At 41.9% G+C, this 25,614-nt stretch overlaps 1 protein-coding gene across 4 annotated transcripts in view; it reads left to right on the top strand.

Annotated features, from left to right (window-relative positions):
* Window positions 1-25,614, top strand: part of TMCC3 (transmembrane and coiled-coil domain family 3) — a 307,508-nt gene that overhangs the window by 252,720 nt on the left and 29,174 nt on the right. The window contains exon 1 of one of the 4 annotated variants that reach the window (XM_009426009.5): window positions 7,372-7,460. The exons of the other annotated variants lie outside the window; for them this stretch is intronic. The gene's annotated coding sequence lies outside the window, so the exon portion shown is untranslated. Of the gene's footprint in view, window positions 1-7,371; window positions 7,461-25,614 lie in introns of those variants that run through there. 4 annotated transcript variants of the gene reach the window in all.

Genomic DNA, 25,614 nt, shown 5'->3' with positions numbered 1-25,614 from the left:
CTCATCTGCCAAACAGAGGTGGCATTGCCTCAGTTACAGGGTCCTCACGCGATGACGTAAAAGTGCCCAGCTCATGGTAGGCACTCAACAAATGTTAATTCTCTTTCCTTAAGTAGCTCTGCTCAGTCCACTCTGCTTAGTCTCAGATTTTTTTTTTTTTTCCTGCAGATTTAGTCCAGGTCCAGAACACAGGATTGATTGTATTGTTTAGAATATCTTTCTTTTCAGAGAAATAATGAGCTCTTGGCAACATTAAGTATTGATGGAAATGAATATTGCAATTTGGCAGCTGCTGATTGACACATGTTTGCTAAACAGCTACTCAAATTTCAGAAAGCTTGCCTAGAAGAAGAAAAAAAGTAAGATATCCCAAGAATATTTTTACCTTCTTTGCCCAGGTATTTATTTGTAAAATCATTTTCTTTGGAAAGTTCCAGCTGAAACATGAGCTAGCTTTGGCTGAAGAGTTCAGGTGAGACTACATAAAAGATTAAACTTCAGTAAATACAGAAGTGTTGAGGTTTTTTTGGAGCCTCTTTGCCTTGTAATTTTTTTTTTTTTTTTTAAGAAAGAGCTGGTCTTTTGGTCACTGGGTCTTTTTTTATATCTGCAGGGAAGTCATAGTAACAGGCTCCGTGTCTGATTGGGTTCCATGGCAACAAAGGGTTGTGACTTTATTAAAGGAGAGTTGAGCATGCCAAGAAAGATAAAAATCAGAGTATGGAAAATGTCCGACCAGATGAATGTGTTTTTTGGATCACATGTGCCCTGGACTAGAAAGGTTTCCTGAGTTGACATCAGTCTCCATTACAGATTTGAATCGCACTGGGTTATCATTAAGGTCATAGGGATTAGTGCTTATTTAAAAAAAGAAATCCATCTACTTCTTTGCTTTTACCCATTCATTCTTCCTTTTTTAATGTCTCGGTATATTTACAAAAATCAAAACAGTGATGGTAAGTACCTAACAAGAGAGGATTCTGGCTTTTCAAGGGAGAAAAGAAATATAACATATTCTTTGTGGAACTGATTATAGCTGTATGTTGTGAGATCGTGTGGGAGGGCCAATTAGAGGCAATTATATCTCGATTGAACGCTCCCTGAATTAAAGCTTGCTGGATGCTTTCCAAGCTTGGGGGGTTTGGTTTCCCATCCATGTTTCTCTTTGATGGGTTTGGAGATCCTGGTTTCAGGCCATGGGTGTGGAGTACTCCTCTCTCCCAAAAGTAAGGAGCAGGCTGTTGCCATAACCAAAAGTGTGTAGTAATTAGAGGTCTTTTGCTGAAGGTACTAATATTTGACCAAGAAATGGTGTGATCCGAAAACTTTGAATTGTCCTGTGTTCCCGCTTCACCTGGTTGTTAACTGTGTGGGGCTGGGTTTACTTTTCTATGAAATGTACAATTGTATATTTCTCCTACTGATACTGAAAGTGAAAGAATTCCGAGGGCAGGTTGACGTTGGACACTTTACCATGTCAGTCATCCTTTAAACCAGTGGTGCGTTCTGACATGCCCCTGGGTTCAGGCTTTATTAATCACTTGGGGCCTCTTCCTGGTGAATCAGAAACTGCACAGATACTGGGGCTCTCATGATTACACATAATATAACAAGCAGTATTGGTCTAAGAGGGAAGAATTAGCTCACCAGGTTTCACAGCTACCAGCTATCATTAATCAGCTATAAGTCCTTGGTGAAATCACTTAAACTTCTTGGGCCTTGATTTCCTTATCTTAAAATGAGTTTGGCCTAAATTGGTGTTTCCTAACTTTCCTGTTTAGATAAAGAACCTGGGGTACTGCAGAACCTCCAGTAGAGATTCCTGATTCACTGGTCTGGGGAGTGGGAAAGATCACTGGGGCTCCATCCACTCTTAACAATTTGGTGTTTGGGATATACTGATCTAGCTCAATAGTTTCAAACTACTTGGACATAAGAATGGGGTGGAGGTGGGAGGTAGAAAGGCGGCTGTCAGATGCACAGTCCAGGTTCTATCCCTGAGATTGCCTGAAGCTGTAGCTTGAGAAACACCAGCCCCAAAGGCTCTTCCACATACTGGTCCTCACTTCCTCGAAGGAGCCAGAAGAGCTGTGTCAATTGAGAGAGCCTGGTGGGTTTGCTTACCCGCAGTGTTAACTCTAAACCCAATATCAGTGTTTGAGAAAGTTACTTATTTTAAAATCTTAGAGTACTGCAATAGTTTGTTCATAGAATTCTCTATGCTGTGTTTCTTTTGGATAACACAGCGTTTTCTAAGCATGGTTACTTTAGGTGTGCACGAGGCAATGCCAGCCACATCCAAATTACCTATGGAGCTTGTTTAAAAATATACAGAAGATTCAATGTGTCCTTCATAGGGCCTGGGCATCAATCTTGCTTAAGACCTGAAGGATTTTGTGTTCTTTTTAAGGTTTAGGGCAAAACCTTACAAACTGACCCTACCCTAATTTCCTCAGTGAAATCGACTTTAAGTATAAACACACATGTTTAGCACAAGGGGAATGGTTTACATTGAGCCACTTAGATTGTAGAAGAGTCAGCAACACATAAAGTGCCTTAGAGAAAAATACCCTGACCTGGTTAATGATTAAACCATTAACTGCTAAAGCAGACCCATTCTAATGTATATCTGGTCTATACAGTTTCTATTTGTGCCTAGTTTTTCTAGTTCGTGTTTAGCAAAGATTAAGTGATATTGTTTAATGAAGTGTTTAGTAGCTCTAAATGATAAAGGTTCACATTTTTTTCTATTAAGTAGCTTAAGTGCGAATTCATTTGAAAAAAAAAAAATTCTACAGGCCCTGCACAGTAGCTCATGCCTGTAATCCCAGCACTTTGGGAGGCCGAGGCAGATGGATCACCTGAGGTCAGGAGTTCAAGACTAGCCTGGCCAACATGGTGAAACCCTGTCTCTACTAAAAATACAAAAATTAGCTGGGCATGGTGGTGGGCTCCTGTAATCCCAGCTACTCGGGAGGCTGAGGCAGGAGAACCGCTTAAACTTGGGAGGCGAAGGTTGCAGTGAGCCAAGATCGCGCCATTACACTCCAGCCTGGGTGACAGAGCAAGACTCTGTCTCAAAAAAATAATAATTATTATTAAAAAAAAAATTTCCACAGTACTAAAGGGCTTAAAGCAAAATTAAAGTGTCTTTTTCCAGCTTCTTGTCCTTTTCCCCAGAGATAGCAATGATAAAAATGTTATGTTTCTTTTTTTTTCTTGAGACAGTCTCGCTTTTGTTGCCCAGGCTGGAGTGCAATGGCACTATCTTGGCTCGCCGCAACCTCCGCCTTCCAGGTTCAAGCGATTCTTCTGCCTCAGCCTCCCCAGTAGCTGTGATTACATGCACCCGCCACCACGCCCAGCTAATTTTGCATTTTTAGTAGAGACAGGGTTTCTCCATGTTGGTCAAGCTGGTCTCGAACTCCCGACCTCAGGTTATCCACCTGCCTCGGCCTCCTAAAGTGTTGGGACTATAGGCGTGAGCTACTGCGCCTGGCTGCAATGTTATGTTTCTTATGTGTCTTTACAGAAATAGTCTTGACGCAAAATATACATATCTATTATTTATTTAACCAGTCGCCTATTGATATGCAATTTAAGTTCCTCCCAGGATGATGTTTTTTCATGTTTCTTTTGCTTTGTAATACTGTATTGAAAACTTGTGTACATTTTTCTCTATAACCATATTTAGATAAATTTCCAAAAGCAAAACTGTTAGGTCAAAGGGCATGTGCCTTTTAAATGAGAATAGAGGCAAACACATTGTTCTCCCAAAGGTTGCACCAATTCGTAGGATAAATCTTTTATTTTCAGAAGGATTCCTGGGCTCAGCTGAGTCTGATGCAGCAGGCAGCTATCCACGTCTACTAACCACAGGAACCTCAGGGGCCTCTGCCTGGAGGAATGACATGAGCTATGAGAAAGAGAAGAATGTAAAAGGTGTTTAAAGTGTTCAGAGAGAGAAAAGGCTAGGGACTGGCTTAGTAGGGAATCCTGAATTTACAAGGAGAGTGCTTTGGGTCATAGGTTGCAGATCCTGATCTGGGTTTTGAAGAAAGTAAGGCAGCCCTGGGGCATAAGGTAATAGTGAGAAAATCCTGCTCTAGATCAGGCAAACCATTTCCTGGATGTGACCTGCTCCTGTAGTAGAAGCCGTAGAGCAATTTTGAGTGAAGCATCATAATAGCACTGAGATGCTGTTCATTTTAAACACCACCTCCAGTGTGAGTCATGGTGGAGTCAGACATGTGTAAGTGTGTGTAATGCATATGTCAAAGTCATGTTTAAAGGGAAAGGATTACGTCTCAGTAGTCTCTCCCTGAGACTGTGCACCTCTCGTCGGTGTCTGAGGAATAACTCAAGTAGACCAGGGGCTGGGTGCCATGGGGAAGTTACCACCTCAATGGCAGATTCCATCTAATGTGGCCATCTGTCTGCTTTCATTTTTCCCCCTATTGGCAGTGGGATAGGAGAGCATCTTGTAGACACGCCAAAAAGTTGAGTCTATTCACATCTGGGAAGTTCAAGTCTATTCAAGGCGGAGAAGAACTGGAGGGTATCTTGGGTCTATATGTCAGTGGGGTGTCAAAATCTTAGAGGTTGGCTAAGAAGGATGGAGATGTGTATTGTGTGTTTAATGGGAACCACCCAGAGTTCAGAAACATCCTAGAGAATCAAGAACCTCAGGTTCGGACTACATATGTGAGCGAGGAGGAACTTGTTCTTCCTCGGCCCTTGGGGACCAAAGTGTCCTCTCAAACTGGTCATGCTTGAGGCATGTCACATGTGCCCAGGTTGAAGACAGCCAGGAATAAGAGTAGTCCTAAAGACCATTAGCTCTGAATTGGATCATTGTCTACGTTTAATCCAAATAATTAAACGGACCAAACAGCTTTGAGGCAGTTGCCACATCATTCTGTATTAGAAACTTGGGCAGGTTTTTAAAAAAGATATTTGTGACTGAGACACAGAATGTGAGGTAGGTGTACTGAACTGGGCTATGGGTGAATGGATGGGAATATATGAAGCTACCAGGGAAGAATGGGGAAGGAAGAAGTGATCCTGAATGTATTTTAGGAGCTAAGCTGGAGATGAAACAAAATATCTAGTGACCAAGATATTTTCAGACTAGGAAGGCAGCCGTAAAAATAGGTAAAGACAAGTCGGATCCCAAATTTAAAGGCAAACCCTGAAGAAAAATGAACAAGCTTAGCTCTGTGGAACTGAATTATGTATGTATGCCTTACTGGTCAGTCTGGTTTTAAAAATCTTATTGTAGTTTTAAAATATTCATTTTAAGAGTTAGAATTAGCAAAATGACCTAGCAAAGAAAGTATATACGTCTCATATACAGAGTGTACTATTGACTTAACATTTGGTTTAAGGCAAGATCCATTTGCTGGAATTTATTATTTAACATGACTTAAGACCTTTACTTGAACTGAGCCAGAGGATAGAGGCTATGCAATATTAACTTTGATAGACACTCTTCCTCTTAAATATTACAGTAGAGTTTTCACAGAGTAGGCTTTGACTAGCCTTTATTAGGCTGACAAAATTCTCCCTCTTTTCCAAACCCCACTGCCCTTTTCTCTCCATCCCACCCCCAACACAGAGTTAAATCAACACCACTTAAGCCACATAGCAATTTTGAGATCTTTGCATTTGTTATTTAATGTCAAAAGCAGGAAACCCCTGGTCCCCTAGAACAGTCTGGCCTTAGTTTTTCATATGACTTGTGGCAATTCAAATATTTGAGAATCTGTGCCTACAAATATGGTCAAAAGGGATTTAAAGATGAGTGACAGCAAGAAAACTTATAATCTGCTGCAAAGGTTAAGTACTCAATTATAATACAAAGCAGTATATGATCACAAAAGGGCAAGAGGAAAATATTAAATCTCTTCTGTTTGCCATGACATCATGTCCTTTTCTGATTTCATTAAATCCCAAAAGGAATTTCCTTAGGTGAGACCAGAGTCCCAAAAAGGTTAATTTACTTGCCCCAGGTCATATAGCTGCTAAGAGGCAGAGCTGGGATTTGATTAGATCTGGTTGTCTATGCTTGTCTCCTCAGAGAGTTGCCTAAGGCGCTGCCACCAATGGGCTCCAGTGCTGTTTCCTCTGTCCCTTTCTCTCTCTGTTCATCAGGACGTCTGTGTTTGAAGGTCCCATAGGAACCTTAAGTTTATCATGTCTGAGGCTGAAAATTCCTCTTGCCTATCTCGTGAATAAGCTTAGCTACCAGAAGGAATGAAACAGAAGTGGGGTTTTCCTTGACTCGCCCCTTCACCCCCACATCCAGGTGGTGGCAAGTCCTCTCATTCCACCTCCTTCATAGACCTCTCGCGACCACCCTACATCCAGCCTTCACCAGCTCTTGCCATAGATTGCTGCAGCAGGCTCCAGGCTCCAGTTGGCTCCATGGAAATGCATTTTCCATCTTGCTTTCTCAGAAGGACTTGTTTAAAACAGGGATGTGATCATCCTAATCCTCTATGCGGCTGCCAAGGGACCTACAGGATGAACCCCAAACACCTCTGTATGAGTTAAGTGGGACCCTCCGGGTGTGACCCATCTGCTGTCCCAGTCTTCACCTGCACCAAGTCCTCCAAATCTTTACTTCTCTGTCTAACTCACCTTCTGACAAGCCTTTCTTTCTGCTTTCCATTGACTTTTCCCCCTCCCCCTTTCCTCTTATCTCCCCCTTAGCAGCCCCTTCCAAGTGCTCGCTTAGCACCAAGTACTCTCCTGACACTTATCAGTGGCTGTCATTGTGTCTCTCCCCCGGCCACTACGCCAGGAGGCGGCTATGCCCCTTTGCCTCCCCAGCACGCCTCGCTGCGCCTGACACTAGGAGGCACCCGGCAAGTATCTGTCTCATGAATGAATCAACAGAGAGTCTCCTGACTGCTCACTGTCTTTAAGCCACTTCCCTTCCCTTGGTGCTGGCTGGCCCCTTTGCTCTGCCTTCATCGCATTGGTGTTTACTGTGCCCAGTCCACTGCTGGCATTTGCTCTGCCTAACAAGGTTTGTTGAGCCGAGCCCATTTCCTTATTGGTAAAGAGAGAGTACCAGACTGAATGTCCTCTTGCAATCCCAGAGTCGGGGTGATTGATAGCAGGCGCCCTTCTAGTCGACCTCCCTGCGAAGATATAGAATGTGGATCTCTTCTGCTGACTGCACAAAGAGCCCATTTGTACAGCAATGTGTTGAATACGGTGCATTATTACTGACATTTGTATTGGGTACAGTGCAGGGCGTGGAGTTTCTCTGAGACAAACACAGGAATACCCCGAGATAATGTGAGCAGTATCTCCAAAGTCCAGGCTGAGTCATATGGTAGGTGCTGTTTGGAATATCTAGCCTGCCTGCCTTGCAGATTCAAATGCCTTGGGCAGGAGGGTGAGCTGGCTGCCGATCCTGCTCTGCTCCTGGGTTTGCTGTGTGGCCCTTGGTAAGTCTCTTCACAACTCTTCCGTTTCAGCCAGAGTGTGTAAATATGTATTGTGGAGCTTTGTGTTGTTTAATATCCTGGGAGATGCCGGAAAGAAATACAATTTGTCTTTGTGCTCTTAATAGTTATCTTTGTGCTTGCCCAAATCCCTCCCTAATTTCTCAGTTGATTTCTAGATATTTAAACTGCCTAAACGCCTAATGAACCACCAGTCTCCTTATTGTTATGTCCTTTTAAAAATGTCAGTCCAGTGTGAGTGATTTAACAGATGGACAAATATCTGGGTTGGATTGTGCCAGCTACTGGCTGGAGAAGAGCCAGGTCTCCTCCCACCTCCCTGGGAGTTCGAAAGTAACCCCGGGTCTAACCAGGCTCTGAGTTGGAATCTAACTTTGTACTTTAACATCTGGTCTTTCGACAAGTGGGCATCTTTGAGTCGTCCTGCCTTTGCCTGGAAACTTGAAACTCTGTAAAACTGACTTTGTGTGATGCTGCCCAGCCCACGTTGGGGAAGAAGGGTGTGGTGGCTGCCTCGAGCTGTGGGAGAGGAAGCAGCAGTGGGGGAAATGGAGAGTGCGTCTGAACTGGGCCTCCTCGGACCATGCTTGGACACCCCATAGTGTGGGATTCATTCCCCGTAGGGTGGTGAAGGCTCAGGTTCATGTGATTTCTGCCTGGGGGAGCCTTTGATCTCACAGGAAATCTGTGTTCACTTGTGGCTCTTTGTCATAGAAGACTTCTGTATATTGACACAAAATGCAATCTTTCTTTCCTTCCCTGAACATTAAAATATTTGCTCACATTTATTAATTCAGGTGGTTTTTTCCTAATCAGTTCTGTAGCAAAGGTTTGCCCATTGTTGATAGTGATCCCCAGTCTTCAGAAACCAAAACACCTGGGGGTGGGAGAGGAGGGAAAGTTGGAAAAGTTTGCTGCTTGTCATTTGATCATTTGGGTCTTGGAGGTTACATTTCTGTTGTTTAAAATACAAAAATTAGCTGGGAGTGGTAGCAGCGTCTGTAATCCCAGCTACTCGGGAGGCTGAGGTAGAATTACTTGAACTCAGAAGGTGGAGGTTGCAGTGAGCTGAGATCGCGCCACTGCACACGAGCCTGGGTGACAGAGTGAGACTCTGTCTCAAACCAAAAAAAAAAAAAAAAATCTGTCTGTTGTTTAAAAAAAGAAAAAAGTCAGAGAGGCCAGTTGTTCCGACAGCATATCATGCAATAGCCTCGTAACACTGTGAGTGCAACAGTTGACAGAGCTTGATGCACACAGTTTCAATTGGAATAAAAGGGAAAATGGCTCCCCAAACTGCAAGAGCGCTGCTTGTAAAACAGTCAGAGCTGCTTTCTGTGCCAGGCTGTTCAAAAAGATGTGGGAACAGGGCTTGTCCTGGTTGACAGGCCATTCTGGAGAAACCCTGACAATGCTGGCCGCCCCTCTGCTGTCCTTCCCACCTGTTCCTTTCTAGTCAGTTTATGGAGAGGAGGTTGTTTTTGCTTCCAGGGGGATTACTTGTGGCCTGGGGGCAATTACAGGGCTTTCTCCTGACTACATGCTTCACATTCCTGTGTGTAACCAGTGAGGATAATGATCCAAGAAGATCATTGCAGTGGTGACCCGAGGACCTTTGAGACCAGGTCACAATTTAAGTAGGGTCTCAAATTTAGATTTTAACATTATTACCCAACGAGTTAAGTATAGAGCCAGAGATAAAGCAATAGGATTGACAGAAGACATTCATTCTACAGCTTAAGCAAACACACACACACATTTTATTTTACTGTGTAATTTACTCCATAGTTTGTTTGTTTTTTTTTTCTGGAGATGGAGTCTCACTCTGTCGCCCAGGCTGGAGTGCAGTGGCGCAACCTTGGCTCACTACAAGCTCCGCCTCCCAGGTTCACGCCATTCTCCTGCCTCAGCCTCCCGAGTAGCTGGGACCACAGGCACCCGCCACCATGCCCGGCTAATTTTTTTGTATTTTTAGTAGAGATGGGGTTTCACCGTGTCAGCCAGGATGGTCTCGATCTCCTGACCTTGTGATCCGCCCATCTCGGCCTCTTGAAGTGCTAGGATTACAGGTGTGAGCCACTGCGTCCGGCCTACTCCATAGTTTTTATTTTAAAATGTTTGTAAACTAATATCATACAAAGAAGATATTCCGTTAAAAAATACATGAAACACCCCTGTACGTTATACCCAGGGTGAGGAGATGAACTTGACCCTGTGACCTTCCTTGATTGAGCATCCCTACATCACAAGCCTTCCCACCCCCAAGAGGTCATCACTGCCATAAGGTTTAACTGTTCTCAAGATTTTTCTCTTTTTGTCACATGTGTGTTCATACCTAAAAAAGAGTTTGCCTGCGTTTGACCTTTATAAAGTAGAATTCATAAAGTATGTGTTCTTTGATTTGCTTCTTTTAAGATTTAATCATTTTATTCTTTTTGAGACGGGGTCTTGCTCTGTCACCCAGGCTGGAGTGCAGTGGCGTGATCTTGGCTCACTGCAGCTTCGACCTCCCAGGCTCATCCTCTTGCCTCAGCTTTCCAAATAGCTGCAACTACAGACATGTGTGCCACCATGCCTGGCTAATTATTATTATTATTATTTTTGGTAGAGACAGCATTTCACCATGTTACCCATGTTGATCTCGAACTCTGGGCTTATGTGATCCACCAGCCTCGGCCTCCCAAAGTGCTGGGATTACAGGTGGGAGCCATTGTACCTGGCCCATTTTAATTCTTGTAGTTCTGGTTTATTTCATTCCACTGTACAAATAAACACAATGTGTGTGTGTGTATCCATTTTATTGTGTGTATATATATATATATCTCCAATGTGCGTGTATATATCTCTCTCCATTTTATTGCCCACAGGCTTTGGATTATTTGTGGGTTGTCTTTTGTTATTGCTTTTATTGTTTTTCTTTTGCAAGTGATGCTGCTGTGTATATTTTCAATGTGCTCCTAACAGGGGCACTTGCTCCTCTAACCTACAAATGGAATTTCTGGGTCTCTAGGGGATGCACATGCTCAAATGCCAAACAGTTTTTAATGTTTTAAGAATCAGTTAAAATCAAACACTGCAAATATACCTTGCAGTCTGCTTTTAGCATTGCTTCATTTTAAAATGAATCCTAGAACCACTGAAAAAATTTTTAAAGTGCAAGTAATTCTATCTTGCTTTGTCTTCTGAGAAACTGACTTTAACCTTAAGGAGAAAACATTATTCCTTTTTTGTAGTTGTAGCTGTAGAAACAATTTTTGAAGGACAAAACCAAACTTCAAAACTTGAGGCCGGGTGTGGTGGCTCACGCCTGTAATCCCAGCACTTTGGGAGGCCGAGGCGGGTGGAGATCGTGACCAGCCTGGCCAACATGGTGAAACCTCGTCTCTACCAAAAATACAAAAAATTAGCCGAGTGTAGTGGCGGGCACCTGTAGTCTCAGCTACTCGGGAGGCTGAGGCAGGAGAATCACTTGGACTCGGGAGGCGGAGATTGCAGTGAGCCAAGATCGCACCACTGCACTCCAGCCTGGTGACAGAGCGAGACTCCATCTCAAAATAAATAAATAAAATAAACTTGAGAATCATTTGGGCACGCTGGCTCATGCCTGTAATCCCAGCTTTAGGAGGCCAAGGCAGGCGGATTGCTTGAAACCCAGGAGTTCGAGACCAGCCTGGTCAACATGGTGAAACCTCATCTCTACAAAAAAATACAAAAATTAGCCGAGCATGATGGTGTGCACCTGTAGTCCCAGATACTCAGGAGGCTGAAGTAGGGGGATCAGTTGAGCCCAGGAGGTCAAGGCTGCAGTGAGCTGTGATTGCACCACTGCACTCCAGTCTGGTTGATAGAGCAAGACACTGTCTCAAAAAACAAACAAAAACACCAAACCTGAGAATCACAGGTAAAACAGTCTAGCCTCAGGAATCACATGAACTATACGTAAACAGTCTCTAGATGAACTCTGTGACCCTTCAGTTGCCATGAATGGATATACAGTTGGCCCTCCACATCCGTGGATTTCACATTCATGGATTCAACCAACCAGGGATCAAAAATATTTAGGAAGAAAAATTGCATCTGTACTGAACAGGTACCGAGTGTTTTTTTTTCTTGTCATTATTCCCTAAAAAATACAACTATTTACAAGCATTTACATTGTATTAGGTATTATAAGTAATCTGGAGATGATTTAAAGTATACAGGAGGATGTATGTAGATTATATGCAAATACTACACCATTTTATATCAGGGACTTGAGCACTCGCAGATTTTGGTATCTGCAGGAGGTCCTAGAACCAATCCCCCATGGATTCCAAGGGACAACTGTATATATACGCCTATCATACACTGCCATGGTCTGCTCGTATGAGTATTCTCAGTGAAGAGTCTTTATGGAAAACATCATTGCCCATGAAATACAGATTCAAAGCTGTGAGCCTTGGGCAACCCAGTTCTCAGTAGAAATATTTCAGTGGCATTGGTCCCTTAAAAAGACAGCATTTTATGAAGTTATTTAAGAAAGATGTAACATTAGTATTCAATATTTTAATGGGACTTTTACTTGAAAACTTATATTTATGACTTGGCAATTCCAGCTTAGTCCCATAAAATTTGTTTTAGAACTACCTTTTAAGCCATGGTTTTATTTCCTTGGGAAATGGGATTTAAAATTTCTCTTTTCAGTAGGGAGTTACTTTTCTAAAAGTAATTACATAAACAAAATTCAGTTAGGGTGAGTTACAAAAATGCTTACTATCCTATAGATTATTTATTTTGCTACTGTTAGTAAAATCATAGGTCACTGGAGGAGACAAGGAAGTATCTTAAGTGTGCTAATGAAATTTTGCAGGTATTTGCATATTAGTCTCACTTTGAAATTCAGGCACTGGGGATTTTTTTTTAATAGAAAATAAGATGAATTACTCTCTCAAAAAGATAATATAAAACAAAAAGTATCTGTGTCCGCAGATTCCCAGTCCTATTCCCCAGAGGTAACTACCATCCACAGTTCTTAAGACAGCTTCTAGAAATGTTCATACACATAGAGTATACAATTGTACATATCCATCATAAATCCCTCCACCCCTCGTTTAAGCACAGATGACCGTGCACAGTAGGCATAGCCCTGCGTCTTGCTTTTCTCTCTTAACAGTTTAGATTGAATAGCTTCCCATGGTAGCCCATTCAGATCCGTTTCCATTTTAGTGGCTGCATCATTTCCCATTGTACTAGAATTTTAAAAAGAGGTTCTCTATTGATGGATGTCTATGCTGTTTGCAGAATTGGCAGCAGATGGGGTGGTTGGTGGTGGTGGTGGTGGTGGTAGGGGTGGCAGACTATCATTTTTTTAGAAGCAGCATAGAAGAATCAGAGAAAGAGGCAGAAGACTTGTAAATATTTTCATCTCCATTTCTGTTCTTTAAATCTCTTGAAAAAAAAAATTTTTTTTTTGCCTGCCTGAAGGTGTTTTCAGAACTATATGGAAGCCCAAAAGGGCTAGATGGTTTTTTCTTCCTAGCCCTTCTTTCCTTGTGGTGATCATGATGGTGAAGGAGATTATGATATGTAACCAAAACACTGGGGAAAAGGAATGTATTTACACTTGGTGGCTAAAGAAGGTTCCGATTCCCTTTCTTCTACCTCTACTGCAAATACACTCTATGGTAACTGGATTATTTGTTTTTAACCTGATTAGCAAGGCTTTCTAATGATAATCTATTTGGATGGGGGAGTTTTCCTTATACAGAGTAGATCGTTGCATAATATCCATTCGAGGTGGTGTTTGCAAACCCTGTGGAGTGCCTTTCCAAACACCCTTTTCCTTCCCTTTCTCCCTGGCTGGCAGAGCCTGTTCCTGGAGTGGAGGCCGAAAATGTTATCTGCTGCCTCCCCAGCCTCCCTTGCAACTAGGGCATGGACATGGGACTCAGCCCTGGCCAAAGGGACCCCTGAGGAGCTTCTGGAAAATGTTTTCCTTCCTAATAAAATATGAAAGAAGATAAGTATCCTCATCTATAGCCAGAAACTGTCTACACGTGATTTCTGGAACTACAGTAGCTCTCTTGCCTCCATGTGAGCAGAAGCAAATGGCCCGAGGATAGTGTAGTGAAAAAATGGAGAGCGATTGGGTCTTTGATATCTGTAAGCCGTTGAATTAGCCCTGCCCTCTGTTCTTAGTTTAGGAGACCATAGATGTGCCCTTATTATTGAAACTGATTTTATTCAGTTACTGAAGTTATCTTACCTGATACATAATTTTACCCATAGAAAATAATATGAAAATAGCAAAATCACTCAGTTAAGATAGTTGAGTGCCTGCTGTGTTCAAGAGACTATTAATATGAGGCTCTGGGGCTGCAAAAAATCAAGTTTCTAAGAATATGAGGTCAGAGCAGCAGAAGTTCTGAGTAACCACTGATTACTAGACTTGGGGTGATCAGAAGTGACTCTGTGGGAGAGGTGAAATTGAGCAGACTCTGAAGGAACCCCTGGGTTTTGGTAAATAGGGAGCTGGGGATGAGAATGCCCCAGGTTTTAGAAAGAACACAGGCTGTTGAATCACACCTGGGTTCAAACCCTGGCTTGCTACTCCCTAGTTTGTGACCTTGTCAAATTCCTTGGTTTCTTTTTTCTTTTTCTTTTTTTAATTTTGGAGACAACAGTCTCACTCTGTCACCCAGGCTGGTGTGCAGTGGTGTGATCATAGCTCACTGCAACCTCGAACTCCTGGGCTCAAGGGATCTTCCTGCCTGAGCCTTCTGTGTAGCTGAGACTACAGGTGCATGCCACCACACCCAGCTAATTTTTAAATTTTTTGTAGAGACTGGAGGGCATCAGGGGTCATCTTGCTTAGTTGTCCAGGCTGGTCTCGAACTCCTGGGCTCAAGCCAGAGTGCTGGGATTACAGGTATGGGCCACAGCGCCTGACCCAAATTCCTTGATATGTTTGATACACTAAACATAACTAGTATAATTGAGGTGAGAACTAGAAATAAAATGTGTCAAACATCTGTCATGCTGATGTGCACATACAGGCACAGAGTAGATGGTGGAGGCGGAAGGCACAGTAACGTCTACATACATGTGGCACTCCTCAATAAAGGGTGAAGTGAGTTAGGTAAAATGACCTTGGCATGCTCTGCTTGAGCTGGACAGAGTTCACCTGGATCCAACTATGTGGTCCAGCTAAGAGGCTGAGAGTACAGGATCTGGACAGAGAAAGGTTTGAGTCAAGATAATGAGGACTTTGGCTTCCGGCTTCAGGAGTTTAAACCTCATCCTGTAGCCAGTCTACGGTGGTGACCACTGAGAGGATCAACCTGGAGAGAGAGGAGTTAGATTGCTGCATGGTCCAGGTGTGCAGTGTAACAGACCTAGACCAGGCAGGTGTCAGGTGTTGGAGGGAGCAAAAGGGTCTGATGTTAGAGTATGTGGGAGGCAAGGGAGAGGGGAGATTGAGTGATGAGTCCCAAAGACTGAATAGCTGTCAGTTATGGAGTGTGAAATTCAGAACAGATGTGTAAGACTTTCAGATCATCATATTCTAGGTGGGAACAAGAACAGTTGGAAAGATTTATTGACATTTTTAATGAAAGATGCTATATAAGTGGAAAATAAATGATGTTACCCAAATCTGTTTGTCTTTTAATTCTTGTCTAATTACACTTGTCACTTTACCTCTGTTTATATATAAAGTTTGATTCCTTTGAAGGATGTGTCCCTTAATAAACATACCCTTGCCTCTGATTAGATATTATTGAACTCTTTGAGTCAATCCTATAATATGAAGTATATATTCACTGATTGTTCACTACATGTTTATCCAGGAAGAAAAGCAATCAAGCAGTGTTTCTCTGACACAGAGATTGTGGTACTTATAGTATATTTACAATGGCCTTATTAAAACATCAGTCATAACATTGAAAGCAATGAATGACATCAGAGTCATTAAAGTATAGAAATCAAATAAATTTTAGTTCATCAAGTTCAGGGTGATATCCTGAGTTGAATGAGAGACTTCATAATGTTCTCAGTTCATGAACAGATGGTCCCCTAACATTTTGAAATGCTGATTAAGGTAGGTGGACTGAGTCAGATTAATCAAGTGTACCACATTGTAAATACTGTTATGTAGTTAGCAATCCTTGGCATCTAATTAAGTTCACCTTCTTTCAGGCTGGGCACGGTGGCTCATGCCTGTAATCCCAGCACTTTGGGAGGCTGAGGTGGGCAGATCACTTGAGGTCAGCAGTTCAAGACCAGCCTGGCCAACATGGTGAAACCCCATCTGTTGCGGGAAGTCAGGGACCCCGAATGGAGAGACCGCCTGGAACCATGGCAAAAAATAAATTGTGAAGATTTCATGGACATTTATAAGTTCCCCAAATTAATACTTTTATAATTTCTTATGCCTATCTTTACTGCAATCTCTGAACATAAATTGTGAGGGTTTCATGGACATTTATCACTTCTGTAATAATACTCTTATAATTTCTTATGCCTGTCTTTAATCTCTTAATCCCGTTATCTTCATAAGCTGAGAATGTATGTCACCTCAGGACCACTATTGTACAATAGATTGTAAAACGTGTGTTTGAACAATATGAAATCAGTACACCTTGAAAAAGAACAGAATAACAGTGATTTTCAGGGAATAAGGGAAGATAACCATAAGGTCTGACTGCCTGCGGGGTCAGGCAGAATAGAGCCATAGTTTTCTTCTTGCAGAGAGCCTATAAATGGATGTGCAAGTAAGAGGATATCGCTGAATTATTTTCCCAGCAAGGAATACCGTGGGGAAGGAATGCATTCCTGGGGGGAGGTCTGTAAACGGCCACTCTGGGAGTGTCTGTCTTATGCAGTTGAGATAAGGACTGAAATACACCTTGGTCTCCTGCAGTACCCTCAGGCTTACTAGGATTGGGAAATTCCAGCCTGGTAAATTTTGGTCAGACCAATTCTCTGCTCTCACCTGTTTCCTGTTAAGATGTTTATCAAGACAGTACGTGCACAGCAGGACATAGACCCTCATCAGTAATTCTAATTTTGCCTTTGTCTTGTGATCTTTATTGCCCTTTGAAGCATGTGATCTTTGTGACCTACGCCCTGTTCGTACACCCCCCCCCTTTTAAAATCCCTAATAAAAACTTGCTGGTTTTGCAGCTTGGGGTCATCACAGTCCTACCAATATGTGATGTCACCCCCAGAGGCCCAGCTGTAAAATTCCTCTCTTTGTACTCTTTCTCTTTATTTCTCAGACCGGCCGACACTTAGGGAAAATAGAACCTACTTTGAAATATTGGGGCTGGTTCCCCCGATACCCATCTCTACTAAAAATACAAAAATTAGCCAGGCATGGTGGTGTGCACCTGTAGTCCCACATACTCAGGAGGCTGAGACAGGAGAATCACTTGAACCTGGGAGGCAGAGGTTACAGTGAGCTGAGATCACCCCACTGCACTCCAGCCTGGGTGACAGAGCAAGATTGTCTCAAAAAAAAAAAAAAAAAAAAGAATAAGAAAAAAGTTCACCTCCTTTCCCAAGGCAAAAAGAAGCCCCATGGTTCTTAGGGAACTTGGCATGAGTAAAGCTTCTTGGGCATTTTACCCTTTGAGCATAAAATTCATGTTTCCAAATGATACTTCTGCACACAGGCAGTAGTTCCATAATAGGCTAAGAGCAGGTGTCCCTGAGTGAGAGTTCTCACAGTCTTGTTGCATTGTTAAAGGCTCTAGGTCAGGTACAGACCCATGGTTTGGTTGATTGCAATTCCCAGTAAAGAGAAAAAAAGCGTCTAGCACTGACACTTTCAAGACTGCCTTCTATCCACCCCCCTACACACATACTTGTTTTTTTGTTTGTTTTCTGTTACTAATCTCATTTGGATTTTTTTTTCCACATATAAATTTTAGTCATAGTTAGTACCTGGTTCGACGGAGTAGATTGGTGTAACCGTGGTACTTTCCTGCATTCAGGAGAATCTGGGATGTCTTCCGTAAGTATGGCTTAGAGTGAGGGGAATGTGATTTGCCGTGTACATTGAGGGATTTCTCTTTTCAGTCCATAAATAAAAGACAGAAGGCATTGCACTCTTCAGGAAAGTCATCTTTAAGTCCTGCCATTTTGTTCATCGTAGGTGAAAACTTTGCTCTTCTTTATCTAGCCCCCGATGGAAAGTACCAAGGCTGTGATAATAATTGGAGTTTGAATAGTATTGAGCCTGTAGAAGAGAGATGAGTGGAGATGGAATAAATTATGAATTGTGTATTTATGAGGCAAAATGCATGATTTTCCATATGTGATGGACAGTGTTCTTTTAGGTAAGAACTCAGCTTTCCTTAGCTTCAAATGATGCTTAAAAAAAGAAAAAGTCCAAATTACATGATCCCAGCATCCCAGATAGAAGCTTACTTAATGTTGGTATGCAACAAGTGTATATGCATGTCATGACCAATTACACAGATTCATGAATGAACCATTCTTATGTGACCTGAACTAAATCCAAAATCCCTCTGTGTAGTATAGTCACAGTGCTGTATTTTTAAAAAATTAATAACCTAAACAGTATCTGTATTTAAGATAAGCCTCCTTTTCTTTTTGATATTCCAAATTCTCTATTTCTCAGTATTTTATTTTCATGATTATAAAAATGCCACCTGCTTTAAAATTCCTGGCTTCCCCTTGTCTGCATGGTCAGGTGTGGAGCCTAGCATGGTTTGCAGAGCCTGTTGCAGGTTGTCTGTGTTCTTCTGAGCCTTGTGCCGCCTCCCTTTAGGAATGCTTGCCATGCACCTTCTTTTTCGCCCCAGCCCTCAATCATGCCTTGATTTAGAATGACCCATTTAGCCATTCTCAATTTTAGACACTCCAACTTTTAGTTTCCTAAATACATATTCTAGTTTTTCCTTCTGCAGATACAATGTGCTCCTTGCTAGGCTCTCAGCAGATTTTTGAGCTGCCTCTAAGTCAGTTGTCACCTTCTCAGAAGCTTCTCATTGAAGCCCCCTGCTTATTTCCTCCCCTTGGTTCCTATAGTACTTATTACTTCTTTTTTTTTTTTTTTTTTTGAGATGAAGTCTCACTCTGTCACTTAGGCTGAAGTGCAATGGCACAATCATGGCCCACTGCAGACTTGACCTCTTAGGCTCAGGAAATCCTCCCACCTCAGCCTCTCAAGTAGCTGGGACCACAGACACTACCACACGCAGCATTTTTTTTTTTTTTTTTTTGGTAGAGATGGGGTCTCACTATTGTGCCCTAGCTGGTCTCAAACTGCTGGGTTCAAGTAATCCTCCTGCCTCGGTCCCCAGAGTGCTGGGATTACAGGCGTGAGCCACTGTGCCTGGCCTTGTTACATTTTTTAATTCTGTACGCCTCCCTGCCCCAAGAGTGACCTCTTAGGGCAGAGCTTATCATATTTCTCTGACTCCAGTTCTTTCAACACAGGACTTAGTTCACAAAAGATGCCCAGAAAAACATTTTCAAGTAGCAATTCTGTATTTTAGGGGGCTTGGTTTGCAACCTAAATTAATCAGTTCCATTAGCTATCATAAAAACAATTTGGTCTAAGTAAGCAAGCCCTAATTGTACTTTGTGTGCTTTTAGTTAAATTCAGCCTCATTGAGAAACATTGGCTTTCTAAGTGACTATTATGTAATAAAACAAGGCATTAGCAATCTGGATCAACATGGTATTAGGATTTTGCTGCATTTTGCAGAATTCTAAATTGCATATTTTTGTGTCTAAATCTGATGTATTCAGTTAAACCACAGATATTAATGCCTTGCTAGTAGTACACATGTGGATTTCTGCTCTTTTTCATTGGCTCTTTTGTATTCTAAAAACAAATATTTATGAGACAGTGTCATGAAAGTTTGGGAAACTTTAAAAATGTTAAAGAGCTGACAAAATGCATTACAGGTTGACATGCTAATGAAATTTAAGGGTTTTTTTTTTTCTTGCTAGAATTGAGCAATACTGTATGTTAATATTTATTCATTGTGTATTTGTAATGTTACAGGTACTATAAAGATAATAGTTTTGACAGCTCCTGCATTTTTGTTATCTAAGTTTTTTTGCATCTTATTACTTTTTTGAGGTTTCACTTACAGTAAAGTGTATACATCTTAAATGTACAGTTGGATAATTTTTACCTATGTATATGTCCTGAGTGACTGCCACCTGGATCAATGTTGTTAGCGCCCCAGTGCTCCCTGGTGCCACCTACTGGTGAATCATTCTCCGTACCCCTACTTCCCCGCAAAGGGTAACCACTCTTCTCACCTCCGTGGCACGCTAATCATACACCATCACATTTTTGTGTGTGGCTTCTTTCATTAAGTATTACACACGTGAGATTTGTCTGGGTTGTGTGTTGAACAGTTTTTCATTCCTTTTGTTGCATATGGTTTTTAACGACTTGTTGCTTATTAAATTTTATTTTGGTAAATAAGATTCATTATAAAGGGATGGCTCATGCCCATAATACCAGCATTTTGGGAGACCAAGGCAGGCAGATCACATGAGGCCAGGAGTTCAAGACCACCCTGGCCAAGATGGCAAAACCCCGTCTGTACTAAAATACAAGATGGCAAAACCCCATCTCTACTAAAAATTAAAAAATTAGCCAGGCGTGGTGGTGCACGTCTGTAATCCCAGGTACTCGGGAAGCTGAGGCATGAGAATTGTTTGAGCCTGGGAGGCAGAGGTTGCGGTGAACCGAGATTGCGCCACTGCACTCCAGCATGGGTGACAGAGCAAGACTCTGTCTCAAAAAAATAAAAAATAAGATTCATTATAAAGAGTAATACTCAGTTTGTGTCAGTTGGTCTGTGCTAATAATTTTATGAACAAGACTATTGGCATTTTGCGTGCAGGGTGCCAGCCTTACAGACCTAATAGTAACAGAACTGCTGCATATGAGAGCTGCAAGGCCCTTAGAGTTTGCAGAGTTCAGCCATCTTGCTTCTTCATGAGGACCTCCGAGTGATCTAGTTCAGTTGTCATCTTGAGGTCACTGTTGCTGTGTCACAATTCAAACTTGATTATGTGGATGTCCATAGTCAACAGGAAAACAATCTTGGAAATTTAGAAATCCACCTGGGCATGATGGTGCACGCCTGTAGCCTCAGTTACTTGGGATGCTGAGGAAGATCACTGGAGCCCCGGAGTTGGAAGCCAGCCTGGGCAACAGAGCAAGACCTTGTCTCTAAAAGAAATTAAAAGAAAGAAGAAAATCTAGAAATCTCTAATTAGCAAGACTTGGAGTTTCAGTTACCTACAAATTTCATTCACTCATCTAGAATACTTCCCTTAGTGTCAATTAAATGAGATGTTACTGACTGTTCATGGACCTTCGTCTTTTATTAAAACCTATTCTTAAAGGAAAAGGAAGGGGAAAATGTAACCAGTGCACATGTTTGCTATGGCACTTTCAGTTTTAGCGCACTGTCTTAAACTTTTGATGTTCCTAGATTTAGTTATTTTAAAGCCCTGTGAAAACCACAAGGATTGTTCTCAGTATGCGAGGTCTTAGGGTAAGTTCTGAGTCTGTGATCTCTGCAAGTAAAAAACCAATCCCTAATCTTATACCTTTCTGCTAAGGTCGTAATGATTCACAGAAGTTTTGTAGAAAGGATTTTGAAGGATAGATTAGTAGACTCAGCAATGGAACATTAAATCCTTTATTGGCCAGGAAGTAACCACAGAACGTTCTTCAGAATGTTAGAGCCTTCCTTAAGTATGATTAACAAACACAGGGACAAGTGGCTTGTCTTTTTTCTAATTATAACGCGCTGTTTTTCAAACAGGATTATGGTCATGAAATAAATTTGATGAGTAACAACTATCACTTTATATTCTTATATGGAAAAGCAGAAGGATCATCACAGCAAATACTCATCTACCTTACCGAGATTCAACAATTTAAAATGTTCTTATTTTCTTTGTGTGGGTTTGTAACCTGTTAAAAGTAAGTGATATACAGACATCAGGTCCCTTTCTTTTTTCTTCTCTCTCTTTTTTTTTTTTTTTTTTTTTTGTTTTTGAGACCGGGTCTCACTCTGTCACCCAGGCTGGAGTGCAGTGGCATAATCTTGGTTCACTGCAACCTCTGCCTCCCGGGTTCAAGCAATTCTCCTGTCTCAACCTCCCCAGTTAGCTGGCATTACAGGTGTGCACCACCATGCTCAGCCAATTTTTTAGTAGAGATAGGGTTGGCCAGGCTGGTCTCGAACTCCTGACCTCATGTGATCCACCCACCTCGCCCCCCCCACAATGTTGGGATTACAGGAATGAGTCACTGCGCCCAGCCTTCTTTTTTGTTTTTTGAGACACAGCCTCACTCTGTTGCCCAGGCTGGAGTGTAGTGAGTGTAATGGCATGATCTCGGGTCACTGCAATCTCCGCCTCCCAGGTTCAAGTGATTCTCATGCCTCAGCACCCCCCTGAGTAGCTGGGATTACAGGCATCTACCATCATGCCCAGCTAATTTTTGTATTTTTGGTAGAGATGGGCTTTCACCATGTTGGCCAGCCTGGTCTCGAACGCCTGGCCTCAAGTGATCTGCCCGCCTCAGCCTCTCAAAGTGTTGGGATTACAGTCATGAGCCACCGCGCCCGGCCAGGGCACTTTGTTTCTAATATGTATCTGCAAACAAGGACTTTTTCTACATAATAAAATTAACAAAGGTAATTATAATTTCTAATATCCAGTTGTCCAGAAAATTAGGTAACTGTAAATACAGTTACATTGTGTGTAGTAAAGATAAGTAGTATTTTACAAAACTTGTGTTTTAATTAGGTGTGTGCATGTATATATGCACATACATAAGTATGTATATATTGGTAAACATGTATTTCTTTCTTGGATGTCTCATTCAGAATTTGTAATGTACTGGGTTATGACATAGAGAAATTGGGTTCGTATATAGGTATTTGCTGCTCAGTGATACTGCGTGTTCTGTGCTGAGTGTTGTATGGTACCTGAGAAAGTGAATGCTTTCAGTAACTAGTAAAAAACCCAGCAAAGATGATAAAACAAAGAGGGACCCACCTAACAGTATATATAAGAGCCAAAATGGATCAGGAAGGAGAAGAAGTCCTTTGGAAAGGCCTCATGGAAGAGATCTTGAAGGAATGGTAGGATTTGGATATGACAGAGGCCTTGAGATGCTGTGTCCGGAAGGGAATGGTGTAAGCGTGGAGGTGAAACAGAAAGTCCAGAAATATGTTCATGTACCACAGTGCTGAGATCCACTTGGTGGATGGTGAAGGAAGGAGGAAGACATTGGAAGTAGAATAGGAAAAATTACTCAGGGCTTAAGTACCAGCAAGGGGAGGAATCCAATCTCTTTATTAAAGGAAGAATCATTGAACATCTTAAGCAGTGTTTTAGTGTGATGGAAGTGGGAGTTTAGAAGATCAGTGTAATGACTTCCTATAGACTAGATGGAAGGAATAGAACACTGAAAACGAGGAAACCCAGTTAAACTGTTGCCCTTGCTATAGGTGAGATAGGAAATGAGGATGTGGATTAAGATAGATGGCCCTGAGGATAGCAAGGAAGGGTCAATCTGGAGAGAAACTACCAAGCCAAAAAAAAAAAAAAAAACACCAGAATTTGGTGACAGTTTTAAAGAAGAGATGAAGGAGAGAGAACATCAATAAAATAATTATGCTGTTTACCCCTAAGGTCATGGAAATAAGTATAACCCAGTCCCCAAACCCCCAACATAATATCTGTAAAAACAAGCTTCCAAGCATAATTCATATTCATTCATTTTCTCTCTCTCCCTCTCTCTCTCTTCCCCCACCACCACTCCTTTTTTTAGAGATGGGGTCTTGCTGTGTTACCCAGGCTGGCCTCCAACTCTTGGGCTCAAACGATCCTCCTGGCTCAGCTTCCTGCGTAGCTGGGGCTACAGGCACATGCCACTGTGCCTGGTCATGCCATAATACTCTCAAAAAGTAGGCTAAGGAGGTTTTATAGAGGAAGTAGCAAGTTATAATCATTAGATATGTCTCTCTAATACGATTTTCTCTTGTTTTGCTTAAAGACTTGGAGGTGGAAAATGTTAGACATCTGTCTTTAGGGTCTTAACTTCAGAGTCCTAGTTTTACTGAAAATAGCAACATAGAAAACTCATGACAATTATAAAAGCATTAAGAGCTGGCTGTTGAGAATGTAAAGTTTAGTCATTTTACATGAAGTACCTTTATACAAGTCAAATTAAATACTAGGTAAGACTCTGTAAAGCAGTATCTTAGGCTTGTGTGTGTGTGTTGGGGGGGGGGGTATCTTTTAAAAATTATCTTTCCTGTTCAGGTTCATTGAAACTTGATTCTTAAGGGACCTTCTGGTATGAATTTGAGACCCTGTTCTCCACTCTCCACCCTCCTTTCTGCTGCAAGATGCATAGATAAGCAGCAGTTTGTGTACACACAAATACTCCGTGCATGTGGGGGCAGCGGGGACAATGATTGGCTTCTGTTGAAAGAGCTTAATGATGGTGACAGCAGCATCACTGTTCTTGGCTCTGGAGTCTTCTGAAGAACCCACCTATCTGGGGTATGTTAGGTTTAATAAACCATGGCCAACACCTATAGCACTTACTCTGTACAAGACCCTATCATGAATTCCTGTAATCCTCACAGTCACACTGTGAACTAGTAGATACTGCCGTCCTCATTTTACAGATGAGAAAATCAAGGCATAGAGAAAGTAGCTTGCCCAAGATGAGGCAATTCACATGGCAGTGCTGAACCTAGGCAGTCTGGCTCTGAAATCTGTGCCTTTAACCACTAACTTATGCTACCACCCTGGAAGCAAACCTTTATTTAGGATACATGGCTCTGGAATCAGAGCTTTCCCATGAGGTCTGAGCTACCTGGTTGCTGCGAGTGGGTCCTGGGAGTCTGTTGCCTGTGTTTGGAAATACAGCCAACCCAAATATAGACTTAGGTTCTAAGAAGGGTCATGATACAGTGTTTATCTTTAAAATCACAGCCCACCATTTGTTTTATTTCTTTGTCGTTTCTTTTATCCCAGATCACAAAACAGTATGATCTTAGAGGAGGACTGTTCTCTGCCTGAAACACGAATCTTTGGAGCCTTTAAAAGTCTGTGGCTGTGGGAGAAGAAAGCCTCCTCTTATTGACAGCAGAGCATTTAATGACTGTAGAACCTGCTGGAGCTTTAGCCAAAGAGGGAGTTTATGTATAAGCTGGCCTTGAGGATCTTTGGTAGTGGGTAAAACAGAAGTAACCCACATTTTTTTATTATGCAAGGTATCTTGGGATTTAAGCTCGTTTCTTCTCCTACTTATGAATGCCAAAATTGAGAACTTACAAATGCCAAATTGAGAACATCTCCAGTAATTGCCTTGTGGCACCCAGGAGTCTAAAGGAGTCTGTTTTTGCTCTTCTGTTTCTCTATCATACATATTTTTCACATTTGCAGTATTTAATGGTAGCACAATGATTTGAGTAAACTAAGTAGATTTGAGGGGTTTTAGGGGTTATAGGAAACAGGTATATGTATGATAAATGGTTTGGCGTACACAGAAAGAGCTCAAGAAAAGGTAGGATATTCCTGGAGCCAGGTGCACCTGGGCTGGAATCACATGGCTCTGCCACTTATTAGCTTTGAGTCCTAGTAAGTCACTTTTCTGAGAAGATGGGGGTTTTAATTCTAATATCAGATTCTTGAAAGGAAAAATAAAATAAGGTACCGGAAACATTTAGGAAATTATTTGATGCTGATAAGTCTTTAGTAACTGGTGGCTTTTCTTTTCTGATAAACTTGAATGATCCTGGCAAGATTCTGTCCTCTCTTGAGCCATTCTTCTTGAGGCCTGCTTGTGTCCTTTAAACAAGTCGTTGCCTTCTTGGACTTTGGAGGGTAAAAGAATTCCTTCATTTCTGTGTTCATGTTCTATCAAATTGTGATTTCCTAAGTGACAAGAAACTACATTTCAGAACCTTGCTGGTGCATTAGAGAAATTATTTTATTTTTATTATTAATTTATTTATTTTTTTTGAGACAGAGTCTCTCTCTGTTGTCCAGGCTGGAGTGCAATGGCGCGATCTTGGCTCACTGCAACCTCCGCCTCCCAGGTTCAAGCGATTCTCCTGCCTCA

The sequence above is a fragment of the Pan troglodytes genome, chromosome 10 (genome assembly GCF_028858775.2).
Source record: "Pan troglodytes isolate AG18354 chromosome 10, NHGRI_mPanTro3-v2.0_pri, whole genome shotgun sequence".
Classification (NCBI taxonomy): domain Eukaryota; kingdom Metazoa; phylum Chordata; class Mammalia; order Primates; family Hominidae; genus Pan; species Pan troglodytes.
The sequence above is the reverse complement of the archived record's forward strand: the minus strand, read 5'-3'. Positions and strand labels throughout refer to the sequence as shown.